Raw genomic sequence first — 15,235 nt, 5'->3', positions numbered from 1 at the left:
CAAAATATGTTAGCATGCATTTTTCTTATATATAGTAAGATTGTTTATAACAGTGCTTTGTGATTTTTTTTATTTGAATGAGCAAGCCAACAAAAGTTTCAACTGATAAGTCTGAAGTTTTGTTTATAATTGCATTAGAACTTATGAGCACGAGAAATTTCATTGATGTATATTGGAACGATTTTCCGTCATCCCTTGTCAAATTTGGTTTCGAGACAAACCGGTTTTGGCGTTGTTCCATCATCAGTGTCGATTTTCATTCTGATCTGTTGTTGGCGTTTGACCTGTATTTATAGTTCGTAAGTTCATGAGCAGGTATTGTCAAAATTGATGCTTGTGTATATTTAGGTATATGTATGTGCTGTGTGCTCATTCACAACCTAGGGTGGGTTTTACTGATCGATTTGTGTGGCTGGCTGAGGCAGGTAAAAGTCCGTGATTTTAGTCGTTTGACCTTCTTTGTGGGTTTGTTGTTTTTGAGCGTTAGTTGTTTTGTGTTTATTTGTTGTTGTGTGTTTTTCTGTTGTACCTGTGTGATTACTTTGTTTCTTGCAAACAAGTTTTAAAGGCTCGAATATTGTGTCAGAAATTGTGTTTATCTGTTCGTTTATTATTCTACCGTCGAATGTTTTCTGTTTGTAGATTTTCATGTTTTCGAGTACGTTGAGGCGTCGGCCTTTTGCTTGTATGTGAAGAACCCTAACTGTTTTATTGATGTTTGCTGGAGAACATTCATTTTCGACCATGTGATTCGCGAACTTAGACTCTGGTATAATGTTTGGATTCCGTGTTTTTTGTTGTAATCTCGAATGTGCTCTCTGAACCTCGTTCTTATTTGCCGTCCTCTTTGTAACTATGTTGGCATCCGCAGGTAAGCTTGTATACGCCGTGGCCGCTAAACGGATCTTCTGAGTTAGTGTTAGTTTCTGCCCTAGATTGTTCGATGATTTGAATGCTGTGTTAATGTTGTATTTTTAAAGAACTTTGCCAATTTATATGTTGCTTTTCCAATATATGTCATAGTCGTCGAGGTGTTATAATTTTCCTTTTCATTATTTCTTTTTGGTTCACCATGCGTCCTTCTTAGCTTATCTACTAGTCCATTTTTATATCCGTTGTTTGCAGCAATGTTATATATGACTTCAAGCTCACTCGTATATGCCTCTTGTGTAAGAGGTGTTCTTTCAAGTCTATGTACCAAATGCCTTAATGCTGCATTTTTATGGTATGTATGGGGGTGATTTGAGGTATTATGTATTATTGTGTCGGGGCCGTTGGCTTTCTATATATGTCATAGTTAAATCTTTTGGCAACTTTATCAATATTTATCGTGAGGTCTAGATAGTTGGTTCCTCCGTCTTTTTCGGTTTCCATTGTAAATTTTATATTTCCGTGCTGGTTGTTGAGGTACTCCAGTACAAGCTTTTCGTTATTAGTAGTTAAAACGCATATTATGTCATCCACGTATCGAGCATAAAATGACACGCCTAATTTAGGCCTCAGCTCCTGTATGCACTTTTCTTCCAGATTTTCTGATGTGGCTGATGTGGGGCTTCCCATTCCACGACCGTTTGTTTGTCTATATACTTTATTGTTGAATTGAACATAGTTTTGACGTAAAGTGGTTCTTAGCGTATTTGTGATTTGCATACTTTTCACTTTGTTTTTATACTCAGTTGAGCAGAGCTCACAGAGTATATTAAGTTTGATTGGATAACGGTTGGTTGTACATATATAAAGGAATCGAGATAGATATAGACTTCCATATATCAAAATAATCAGGATCGAAAAAAAATTTGATTGAGCCATGTCCGTCCGTCCGTCCGTCCGTCCGTTAACACGATAACTTGAGTAAATTTTGAGGTATCTTGATGAAATTTGGTATGAAGATATCATGATGAAATTTGGCAGGAACGTTACTCTTATTACTATATGTACGCTTAATAAAAATTAGCAAAATCGGAGAAGGACCACGCCCACTTTAAAAAAAAAATTTTTTTAAAGTAAAATTTTAACAAAAAATTTAATATCTTTACAGTATATAAGTAAATTATGTCAAGATTCAACTCCAGTAATGATATGGTGCAACAAAATACAAAAATAAAAGAAAATTTAAAAATGGGCGTGGCTCCGCCCTTTTTCATTTAATTTGTCTAGGATACTTTTAACGCCATAAGTCGAACAAAAATTAACCAATCCTTTTGAAATTTGGTAGGTGCATAGATTTTATGGCGTTAACTGTTTTCTGTGAAAATGGGTGAAATCGGTTGATGTCACGCCCAGTTTTTATACACAGTCGTCCGTCAGTCCTTCCGCATGGTCGTTAACACGATAACTTGAGCAAAAATCGATATATCTTTACTAAACTCAGTTCACGTACTTATCTGAACTCACTTTATCTTGGTATGAAAAATTAACGAAATCCGACTATGACCACGCCCACTTTTTCGATATCGAAAATTACGAAAAATGAAAAAAATGCCATAATTCTATACCAAATACGAAAAAAGGGATGAAATATGGTAAGGTAATTGGATTGTTTTATTGACGCGAAATATACCTTTAGAAAAAACTTTATAAAATGGTTGTGACACCTACCATATTAAGTAGAAGAAAATGAAAAAGTTCTGCAGGGCGAAATAAAAAACCCTTAAAATCTTGGCAGGTATTACATATATAAATAAATTATCGGTATCCAACAGATGATGTTCTGGGTCACCCTGGTCCCCATTTTGGTCGATATCTGGAAAACGCCTTCACATATACAACTACCACCACTCCCTTTTAAAACTCTCATTAATACCTTTAATTTGATACCCATATCGTACAAACTCATTCTAGAGTCACCCCTGGTCCACCTTTATGGCGATATTTCGAAAAGGCGAACACCTATAGAACGAAGGCCCACTCCCTTTTAAAAATACTTATTAACACCTTTCATTTGATACCCACATCGTACAAACAAAGTCTAGAGTCACCCCTGGTCCAGAAAGGCCCACTCCCTCTTAAAATACTCATTAACTCCTTTCGTTTGATACCCATATTGCACAAACGAATTCTAGAGTCACCCCTGGCCCACCTTTATGGCGATATCTCGAAACGGCGTCTACCTATGGAACTAAGGATTACTCCCTTTTAAAATACTCATTAACACCTTTCATTTGATACCCATATCGTACAAACGCATTCTAGAGTCACACCTGGTCCATCTTTATGGCGATATCTCGAAAAGGCGTCCACCTATAGAACGAAGGCCCACTCCCTTTTAAAAATACTCATTAACACCTTTCATTTGATACCCATATCGTACAAACAAAGTCTAGAGTCACCCCTGGTCCAGAAAGGCCCACTCCCTCTTAAAATACTTATTAACTCCTTTCGTTTGATACCCATATTGCACAAACGAATTCTAGAGTCACCCCTGGTCCACCTTTATGGCGATATCTCGAAAAGGGGTCCACCTATAGAACTAAGCCCCACGCCATTTTAAAATAATCATTAACACCTTTCATTTGATACCCATATCATACAAACAAATTCTAAAGTCACCCCTGGTCCACCTTTATGGCGATATCTCGAAAAGGCGAACACCTATAAAACGAAAGCCCACTCCCTTTTAAAAATACTCATTAACACCTTTCATTTGATACCCATATCGTACAAACAAAGTCTAGAGACACCCCTGGTCCACCTTTATTGCGATACCTCGAAAATGCGTCCACCTATAGAACTAAGGCCCACTCCCTCTTAAAATACTCATTAACTCCTTTCGTTTGATACCCATATTGCACAAACGAATTCTAGAGTCACCCCTGGCCCACGTTTATGGCGATATCTCGAAACGGCGTCCACCTATAGAACTAAGGCCCACTCCCTTTTAAAATACTCATTAACACCTTTCGTTTGATGTCCATATTGTGCAAACAAATTCTAGGGTCACCCCTGGTCCACCTTTATGGCGATATCTCGAAACGGCGTCCACCAATGGAACTAAGGATTACTCCCTTTTAAAATGCTCATTAACACCTTTCATTTGATACCCATATCGTACAAATACATTCTAGAGTCACCCCTGGTCCATCTTTACGGCGATATCTCGAAAAGGCGTCCATCTATAGAACTTAGGTCCACGCCCTTTTAAAATACTCATTAATACCTTTCATTTGATACCCATATCGTACAAACGCATTCTAGAGTCAACCCTGATCCACCTTTATGGCTATATCCCTAAATGGCGTTCACCTATAGAACTATGGCCCACTCCCTCATAAAATACTCTTTAATACCTTTCATTTGATGCACATGTCATACAAACACATTCCAGGGTTTCCCTCGGTTCATTTTCCTACATGGTTATTTTCCCTTATGTTGTCACCATAGCTCTCAACTGAGTATGTAATGTTCGGTTACACCCGAACTTAACCTTCCTTACTTGTTGAATTTCACTTCTTCATCAGCTAGCTTCTCGGGAGCTGAGTATTGAACTCGAAAGCTCCAACATTCATATTTTATACTATGCCCCGCTGTTCGCTTTGCATTTGGTCTCTAAGTGTTGCCTTTTTGTTGCTTTTCTTTTATTCACCGTTTAGGTACATACTAATTCTCTATACTTTTTGATCCTAATTGTGTGGAATAATTATAGGCGCGCTCTAAAGTTTTTGGTTTAAATTTAAAACATATATGAACAATAAGCCTACAATCTGAAAACTATTTTAAAGTAAATACAAGTAGCTAAGAAATCTTCTAAGTCCCAGTCTCTGTGCCACTCCCAGTCTCAGTCCTTGTCCAGGTCCCAGTCCCTGTCTGTCCCTGCTCCATTTCCCGAAATAAGTGTCATAAATAGTAATCTAGCCAAAGGGCTACCTATACGCTCAACTTCAGGTAAATCCAAACAAGAACAAAATTTGTGCGAAAAGATCGGTCCCTGGTCCTCTTCCCGGAAAGAAGTATCGTAAATACTAATTAAAAATATTTATAAACTAAGGTTTTAAAAATTGTTGTGCTATAAATGAACACTTAGTTTGATTCAGTAAAGGAACGAAAAATTTATTGAAATCGGTCAAACCGTTTTTGAGTATGAGGTAAAATATTTTTCAACTGATCCCCGAATCGGATCGAAAATAACAGAGACAAAATTATTAAAATCGGTATAGCCTTTTTCAGCTTTGAAAGTAATAACGCACACAAATTCATTTTTATATACTTACATAGATAAGCTATAGCTTACTTGGTTTAAGGGGTTTCACGTAAAGACTGCTAAAGGCACGTTTTCGGAACTAAAATGATATATCTCGACCGATTTTGCCATTGTTACAGAAGAATTGTTTATATTATATATTATAAAGGATATTTTTTTTTACAAAATTTTGTGAAGAAAGGCCTTTTGAACACAGTCTTTTTTAAGTGGGTGGGTCCACCGATTTTGCAAGTTTTCACAGAATAAAAATACTTCTACAAGATTTTGAAAATCATAACTTCAAACGCTTGTAAAATACAAAAGTTTTTTACTAGTAAATTTATACTATGCCAACAGATTAAGCCAGGCCTCATCAGTCTATCTGTATTGGTTAATAACTCAACCAAATTTTTTCATTTTCGTAGTTTCCGATATCGTAAAATTTGTTTAGGTTATAGTCAAGATTCACCCATTTTCAATATTAATCTTTTATGGGGCCAAAAAAACAAATGTAACCAAATTGATAAAAAACTTCTAAATGTTTGTTGAAGTTTTCGTGTTAACAGATGGGTGGACACGGTAATACAAACCATCATTATGCGATTAAAATTATAAAACTTGTATACAAGTACAGCTGGGTATAAAAAACTGTTGGTTCACGAGCGATTGAAAAAAATGTGAAAAATCAAAAATTATTTCCAGGTTAAATCGACAAAGAAATGGTGCTGAAATGCAAAAGCGCCACAACACAAACCAAGCAAAAAAGAAACAAATAAACTGTCACACAAATTAACTGACCGAGTGGAAACCGAGTTAGCAGACATTTAACAGCAAAAAAAGCAGTAACAGTAATGGCCGCATCACAATGAAATTTCTGACTTATTTTGTTTTGTTGATTTTCCGACAGGGTGGATAAATGATGTATATTGGAACGATTTTCCAAACATCAAATTGGTATCTTTTGACATAAAAGATTTATACCCATCAATACCACTATCGGAGACTTTGGATATAGTTAGCTCAACAAAAGTTCATAATACAAACAAGTAAGGAAGGTTAAGTTCGGGTGTAACCGAACATTACATACTCAGTTGAGAGCTATGGTGACAACATAAGGGAAAATAACCATGTAGGAAAATGAACCGAAGGAAACCCTGGAATGTGTTTGTATGACATGTGTATCAAATGAAAGGCATTAAAGAGTATTTTATGAGGGAGTGGGCCATAGTTCTATAGGTGGACGCCATTTAGGGATATAGCCATAAAGGTGGATCAGGGTTGACTCTAGAATGCGTTTGTACGATATGGGTATCAAATGAAAGGTATTAATGAGTATTTTAAAAGGGCGTGGACCTAAGTTCTATAGATGGACGCCTTTTCGAGATATCGCCGTAAAGATGGACCAGGGGTGACTCTAGAATGTGTTTGTACGATATGTGTATCAAATGAAAGGTGTTAATGAGCATTTTAAAATGGAGTAATCCTTAGTTCCATTGGTGGACGCCGTTTCGAGATATCGCCATAAAGGTGGACCAGGGGTGACCCTAGAATTTGTTTGCACAATATGGGCATCAAACGAAAGGTGTTAATGAGTATTTTAAAAGGCAGTGGGCCTTAGTTCTATAGGTGGACGCCGTTTCGAGATATCGCCATAAACGTGGACCAGGGGTGACTTTAGAATTTGTTTGTATGATATGGGTATCAAATGAAAGGTGTTAATGATTATTTTAAAAGGGCGTGGGGCTTAGTTCTATAGGTGGACCCCTTTTCGAGATATCGCCATAAAGGTGGACCAGGGGTGACTCTAGAATTCGTTTGTGCAATATGGGTATCAAACGAAAGGAGTTAATAAGTATTTTAAGAGGGAGTGGGCCTTTCTGGACCAGGGGTGACTCTAGACTTTGTTTGTACGATATGGGTATCAAATGAAAGGTGTTAATGAGTATTTTTAAAAGGGAGTGGGCCTTCGTTCTATAGGTGGACGCCTTTTCGAGATATCGCCATAAAGATGGACCAGGTGTGACTCTAGAATGCGTTTGTACGATATGGGTATCAAATGAAAGGTGTGAATGAGTATTTTAAAAGGGAGTAATCCTTAGTTCCATAGGTGGATGCCGTTTCGAGATATCGCCATAAAGGTGGGCCAGGGGTGACTCTAGAATTCGTTTGTGCAATATGGGTATCAAACGAAAGGAGTTAATGAGTATTTTAAGAGGGAGTGGGCCTTTCTGGACCAGGGGTGACTCTAGACTTTGTTTGTACGATATGGGCATCAAATGAAAGGTGTTAATGAGTATTTTTAAAAGGGAGTGGGCCTTCGTTCTATAGGTGTTCGCCTTTTCGAAATATCGCCATAAAGGTGGACCAGGGGTGACTCTAGAATGAGTTTGTGCAATATGGGTATCAAACGAAAGGAGTTAATAAGTATTTTAAGAGGGAGTGGGCCTTTCTGGACCAGGGGTGACTCTAGACTTTGTTTGTACGATATGGGTATCAAATGAAAGGTGTTAATGAGTATTTTTAAAAGGGAGTGGGCCTTCGTTCTATAGGTGGACGCCTTTTCGAGATATCGCCATAAAGATGGACCAGGTGTGACTCTAGAATGCGTTTGTACGATATGGGTATCAAATGAAAGGTGTTAATGAGTATTTTAAAAGGGAGTAATCCTTAGTTCCATAGGTGGACGCCGTTTCGAGATATCGCCATAAAGGTGGGCCAGGGGTGACTCTAGAATTCGTTTGTGCAATATGGGTATCAAACGAAAGGAGTTAATGAGTATTTTAAGAGGGAGTGGGCCTTTCTGGACCAGGGGTGACTCTAGACTTTGTTTGTACGATATGGGTATCAAATGAAAGGTGTTAATGAGTATTTTTAAAAGGGAGTGGGCCTTCGTTCTATAGGTGTTCGCCTTTTCGAAATATCGCCATAAAGGTGGACCAGGGGTGACTCTAGAATGAGTTTGTACGATATGGGTATCAAATTAAAGGTATTAATGAGAGTTTTAAAAGGGAGTGGTGGTAGTTGTATATGTGAAGGCGTTTTCCAGATATCGACCAAAATGGGGACCAGGGTGACCCAGAACATCATCTGTTGGATACCGATAATTTATTTATATATGTAATACCTGCCAAGATTTTAAGGGTTTTTTATTTCGCCCTGCAGAACTTTTTCATTTTCTTCTACTTAATATGGTAGGTGTCACAACCATTTTATAAAGTTTTTTCTAAAGGTATATTTCGCGTCAATAAAACAATCCAATTACCTTACCATATTTCATCCCTTTTTTCGTATTTGGTATAGAATTATGGCATTTTTTTCATTTTTCGTAATTTTCGATATCGAAAAAGTGGGCGTGGTCATAGTCGGATTTCGTTAATTTTTCATACCAAGATAAAGTGAGTTCAGATAAGTACGTGAACTGAGTTTAGTAAAGATATATCGATTTTTGCTCAAGTTATCGTGTTAACGGCCATGCGGAAGGACTGACGGACGACTGTGTATAAAAACTGGGCGTGACATCAACCGATTTCACCCATTTTCACAGAAAACAGTTAACGCCATAAACTCTATGCCCCTACCAAATTTCAAAAGGATTGGTTAATTTTTGTTCGACTTATGGCTTTAAAAGTATCCTAGACAAATTAAATGAAAAAGGGCGGAGCCACGCCCATTTTTAAATTTTCTTTTATTTTTGTATTTTGTTGCACCATATCATTACTGGAGTTGAATCTTGACATAATTTACTTATATACTGTAAAGATATTAAATTTTTTGTTAAAATTTTACTTTAAAAAAAATTTTTTTTTTAAAGTGGGCGTGGTCCTTCTCCGATTTTGCTAATTTTTATTAAGCGTATATATAGTAATAAGAGTAACGTTCCTGCCAAATTTCATCATGATATCTTCAACGACTGCGAAATTACAGCTTGCAAAAGTTTTAAATTACCTTCTTTTAAAAGTGGGCGGTGCCACGCCCATTGTCCAAAATTTTACTAATTTTCTATTTTGCGTCATAAGTTCAACTCATCTACCAAGTTTCGTCGCTTTATCGGTCTTTTGTAATGAATTATCGCACTTTTTCGGTTTTTCGAAATTTTCGATATCGAAAAAGTGGGCGTGGTTATAGTCCGATATCGTTCATTTTAAATAGCGATCTGAGATGAGTGCTCAGGAACCTACATACCAAATTTCATCAAGATACCTCAAAATTTACTCAAGTTATCGTGTTAACGGACGGACGGACGGACGGACGGACATGGCTCAATCAAATTTTTTTTCGATCCTGATTATTTTGATATATGGAAGTCTATATCTATCTCGATTCCTTTATATATGTACAACCAACCGTTATCCAATCAAACTTAATATACTCTGTGAGCTCTGCTCAACTGAGTATAAAAACATGTCCTAATAACCATTGCCATTTGTAAACTTTGTAATTATACTCAGTTGAACATAGCTCACAGAGTATATTAACTTTGATTGGATAACGGTTGGTTGTACATATATAAAGGAATCGAGATAGATATAGACTTCCATATATCAAAATCATCAGTATCGAAAAAAAATTTGATTAGAGCCATGTCCGTTCGTCCGTTTGTCCGTCCGTCTGTCCGTTAACACGATAACTTGAGTAAATTTCTAGGTATCTTGATGAAATTTGGTATGCAGGTTTCTGGGTACCCGTCTCAGATCGCTATTAAAAATGAACGATATCGGACTATAACCACGCCCACTTTTTCGATATCGAAAATTTCGAAAAACTGAAAAAGTGCGATAATTCATTACCAAAGACGGATAAAGCGATGAAACTTGGTAGGTGAGTTGAACTTATGACGCAAAATAGAAAATTAGTAAAATTTTGGACAACGGGCGTGTCACCGCCCGCTTTTAAAAGAAGGTAATTTAAAAGATTTGCAAGCTGTATTTTGGCAGTCGTTGAAGATATCATGATGAAATTTGGCAGAAACGTTACTCCTATTACTACATGTATGCCTAATAAAAATTAGCAAAATCGGAGAACGACCACGCCCACTTAAAAAAGAAATTTTAAGTCAAATTTGAACAAAAAATTTAATATATTTACAGTATACAAGTAAATTATGTCAACATTCAACTCTAGTAATGATATGGTGCAACAAAATACAAAAATAAAATAAAATTTCAAAATGGGCGTGGCTCCGCCCTTTTTCATTTAATTTGTCTAGGATACTTTTAATGCCATAAGTCGAACAAAAATATACCAACCCTTGTGATATTTGGTAGGGGCTTAGATTCTAGGACAATAACTGTCTTCTTTGAAAAAGGGCGGAATCGGTTGAAGCTACACCCATTTTTTATACACAGCCGACCGTCTCTCTTTCCGCTCGGCCTTAACACGATAACTTGAGCAAAAATCGATATATCTTTACTAAACTCAGTTCGCGTACTTATCTGAACTCACTTTATATTGGTATAAAAAATGGCCGAAATCCGACTATGACCACGCCCACTTTTGCGATATCGAAAATTACGAAAAATGAAAAAAATTCCATAATTCTATACCAAATACGAAAAAAGGGATGAAACATGGTAATTGGATTGGTTTATTTACGCAAAATATAACTTTAGAAAAAAACTTGGTAAAATGGGTGTGACACCTACCATATTAAGTAGAAGAAAATGAAAAAGTTCTGCAGGGCGAAATCAAAACCCTTTGGGATCATGGCAGGAATACTGTTCGTGGTATTACATATATAAATAAATTAGCGGTACCCAACAGATGATGTTCTGGGTAACCCTGGTCCACATTTTAGTCGATACCTCGAAAACGCCTTCACATATACAAATACCACCACTCCCTTTTAAAACCCTCATTAATACCTTTAATTTGATACCCATATCGTAAAAACATATTATAGAGTCACCCCTTTATGGCGATATCTGGAAAAGGCGTCTACCTATAGAACTAAGGTCCACTCCAATTTTAAAATACTCATTAACACCTTTCGTTTGATACCCATATCGTACAAACAAATTCTAGAGTCACCCATTTCATAATTCTCCAGTTAATTTTAAAATTTAAGCGGATAAAAATTAAATGGCGCAATAGGAAATTGGGAGGTTTCCACTTTAGTACAAAAAAAGTTGCTTAAACCAATAAAAAAAATGTGTACTTGGCCCGATTTAACTCGGAGGAAATTATTTCATAGGAATTGGCGGGACGGAAATTACGTGTTCTTATGCCGAGTTAGAAAGACAAATGCAAGGTAGGTGAATTTTGACTGAGAAGATTTTCATGCCAGAAAAACACTCGGGGTGTTTGACAAACCACTGCCAAGGTAGAAGTGGTAGAAAAAATGTTTTCTAAATTTTTGATGTTGCTTTGCCCGGCACTTGAACACAGGAACTTAGGTGTGGTAGGCGGAGCAAGCTACACACCACACCTAGGCGGCCGCCGGTGCATTGTGGAAAATTGAGGCTCAAATTTCTAACCATGTAGGATTTCCCCTAGGGCCGTTTTCACTATCTTTAGTGTAAGTCACTTATCTAAGGCAAAAGTGCAAAGAACAGCCTGCTGTTTTATTATTTTTTGTGCATTCGCAATAGAGTGTAACGATTTGTTTTATCGAATATTCACACCTATTGATTTAACTGAGAGTTGATCACCATGTGTTTTTGAAAACGAAAATCGCAAATAAAGCTATGCGAAGGATTTCTATCCTCCTGTTAAATTCTGACTTAACAAGAGATGAGGAAAGCGGCTCTTAAGCTAGAATTAATTCATATAAGTATGTTTTGAAATAAAGCGGGGGGCGTATCACCTTTCAGAAGACAATTTTTGACAATTTTTGACTGACTCATCTGGTATTTTTAGTAGCCCTAGCGGGTTAATGGTCTTAGAGTATTCCAGCGATAAGGCATGCCTATCATAAGAGGCGACTAAATCCACGAATCCGAAAGTTCGAGGTGCTAATTGGGTTAGTACCAGAGTTTGCATGTACCACCAGATTCTATATGCGTAACACTCCCATAAGACTTAGGGAAGTGTTTTTGCGGTTACAACAACATACATTGTTAGTTGATGGTGTACTTAATAATGATGAACTGCTGCTAAAATAACCGGTCTATGTGCATACTTATGCAATTAACAATTTACCAATGAACCCATTGATGAGACTTAAACCTGGCAATTTAAATTGACAAACATCATCAAATCACTACGATTAATCCATTAATTCAATTTGTAGAAACCTTATAAAATGTTGTTCTTGAATGGCTGTTTGTATGTGCTTTTTTTTTGCGATTTAGTACATTAACAGTTCCACGACCTAGTTAACTAGAAACCAATTGTAATATAACAATTCAATCGCATACATATGTCCAATTCCTGATTAACGGCTATATTTCAGCCTGGTAAGAACTTTCTTGTAACTGGTAATGAAGATAACAATCAACTTTTATATCACTTTTTTTGTTCTGGAAGAGATTTTGGTTAGTAATGCTACCACCAAAATAGGTAAGAAGTACAATTTTATTACCCGGAAAAATTGTGAATATTTAAGGACTTTGGTATCAAAAAGTGCATACGCGTACTTGTTTTATGTATTCTACATTTAATTTGTTGTTATTTTTTTTACAATATTACGCAGTGTTCCAGAACGCCGGTAAAAAGAGGTGGCTACCAAAATTTATTGGCAACAAATTATCCTTGAGGGTGTAATTTCCTGAAGCAAAAGGAAAACAAGTTAGAATAAATGAATAGATGTGTACATAAAATCGAATATGAATGAAGAATTATTCTTTTCAGCACAACATACTTACACCAAAAGCAGGTCAGTCGACACTGCATTGCATACGGTGGTCATAAATATAGAAATAGCCCTGGAACACCAGGTGGTTTTGTGTCTCGAACCGAGCAATCATGGATAGTCCGGCCTTAACAAAATGGATGGGCTCCATGCAGAATGATCACATCACAATTGGGTCTATGCACGGCAAAAAAATCCGTAAACAGCGGAGCGCCGCAGAGTGGGGTTTCATCACCAATGCTGTGGACGCTGGTTATCAACAAAATGCTTACGCAGTTCGACGGAGGACCAGTTACGGCATATGCAGATGATGTTTCACTCATCATAAGCGGCAGATAACTAACAACAATCAGCGCTCTGATGGCTCAGGCGCTTCGGGATGCACATACCTGAGCATCTGGAGTCGGGTTAACCGCCAACGTGGGAAAAACCGATCGGGAAATATTAACTAGGAAGGTCCCTAATTGGACTAAGCCTTTGCTACAAGAAAAATATAGTATAAAGTATCGAGGAGTTATACTAGATAGAATGTTGTAGTGGAAACTCCATGTGGAAGAGAGATCGAAGAAAGCCACCGCGGCACTGTATGCATGCAAGAGGATGCTGGAGTGCACGCGGAGCCTGTAACCTTAACTCTCTCATTGGGTATTTACGGCATTGTCAAACCCATACTTTAATATGGGGCCCTTGTTTGGTGAACAGCCACACAAATAAGTGCGTATAACAAAAAATTAGACGGGGTATGCAGATTATCTATAAAAATCATAACAGGAGCCCTGAAAACTACCCTCGGGGCAGCTTGAGCCAGTCCGTATAGTCATTGCAGTATAGCGCCATCTTATATTGGCAAACGGAATATATGGCCACAATTGAACCGGAGGGTAGCGCCAGATTGCATAAATGGCAGAACATACTAAACACGTGTATACCGATGGTTTCAAGGAGGGGGTCGGTTCTGCTGTTTACTATGTCCATCCAGAAATATGTAGATCCCATAGGCTAACAGATTAATGCAGCGTCTTTCAGGCGGAAATTATAGCCGGGAAGAAAGCAGCAGAAATTCTGGAGGAAGCGTGCTTACGCTGCAGTCGCATCAACATATGTATTGATAGTCAGGCGGCGATTAAGGCAGAAATCTCACACAGTACCTCATCAAGAAGTGTCCTGAAATTCGACGAAGCATTAGAACAACTTTGCTCAGGCTGGACCATACATCTTTACTGATTTCGCGCTCATAAAGGAATAAAAGGTAAGGGAAAGGCCGATGAGTTGACAAAGGAGGATACAGCGCTCATTGAATCGACGGTAGACATCGCAGTCCATTTGGAAGATATAAAAAAGTGGACAGGAATTACATATAATCCAATAGGCAGGAAAGGCGTGGACAGAAACGCGGAGCTGAAAAATTTCTAAGGTCATGTGCAAGTCCAACGACGTTAGACGCACAAAATTGATGGGTTCTCTAAAAAGACAAGACTTAAAGCTCACAATGGGCATACTAACTGGACACTGCCCTCTGGCGTGACATGGTTATAAGTTAGACCTCGTCAGTAGCAGCAGATGTAAGAAGTGCTAGCTGCGTTCTGCGCTCGTGAGGCTAAGGGTATAGATTCTACGGGCGTCAAAGTTGCCAGATATTGAAGCAGCAACTAAGCTAGATCCTCGAAAACTTCTAATATTTGCCTAGAGACCGAAGTTATTAAATGACATAAGTCCTGGTGCCAAATTTGGGTGTTTCTGTTTGGTCTTTAAACAAATTCTGATTACACTATGGACACATACAGTCTATGTGAGCTTTTTATTGACTGGCGATTTCAACCTAAGCAATATCTCAAGTGCACTTGGAAAACGATACTAAGAAGATGGTTTCAAATATCGGACAGAAACTATAGACATTTACTTGGTATAAGATCTCGACTTCGGCTCCAGGGTCAATATCATAATATATTAATGCATAGTTCTCCATTCCGGCATCGGAACCTTAGTAGGTTTGACTGAGGCGGCATTTCACATTGCACAAGGCAGGGGCATAAACACATAACAAAGGTGTACCCTTTGTCATCACCGCCTAAAAGGTTGAGCAAATCATCTAAAAGCCTCTTGCTAATAAATACATGAGCTCTGGCTGCATCACCTGTTTCTCTAACGCATGTTTTTAGTCCGTCTTTTTAACTTTTTTCATTCCCGAAATATGAAAACAAAAACATACTAGAGTGGTAGCTCTACAGAGAAATCAGCTAACCAAGTAGAGTTTTATTGTTCGAGTTTTG

The 15,235-nt window shown here is 37.6% G+C and overlaps 1 protein-coding gene across 13 annotated transcripts in view; it reads right to left on the bottom strand.

The window, feature by feature from the left end:
* Nost (Nostrin) overlaps positions 1 to 15,235 on the bottom strand; it is a 388,434-nt gene that overhangs the window by 17,401 nt on the left and 355,798 nt on the right. The window lies entirely within an intron of this gene.

The sequence above is a fragment of the Eurosta solidaginis genome, chromosome 4, assembly GCF_040869045.1.
Source record: "Eurosta solidaginis isolate ZX-2024a chromosome 4, ASM4086904v1, whole genome shotgun sequence".
Lineage (NCBI taxonomy): Eukaryota > Metazoa > Arthropoda > Insecta > Diptera > Tephritidae > Eurosta > Eurosta solidaginis.
This window is presented reverse-complemented; position numbering and strand designations above follow the sequence as displayed.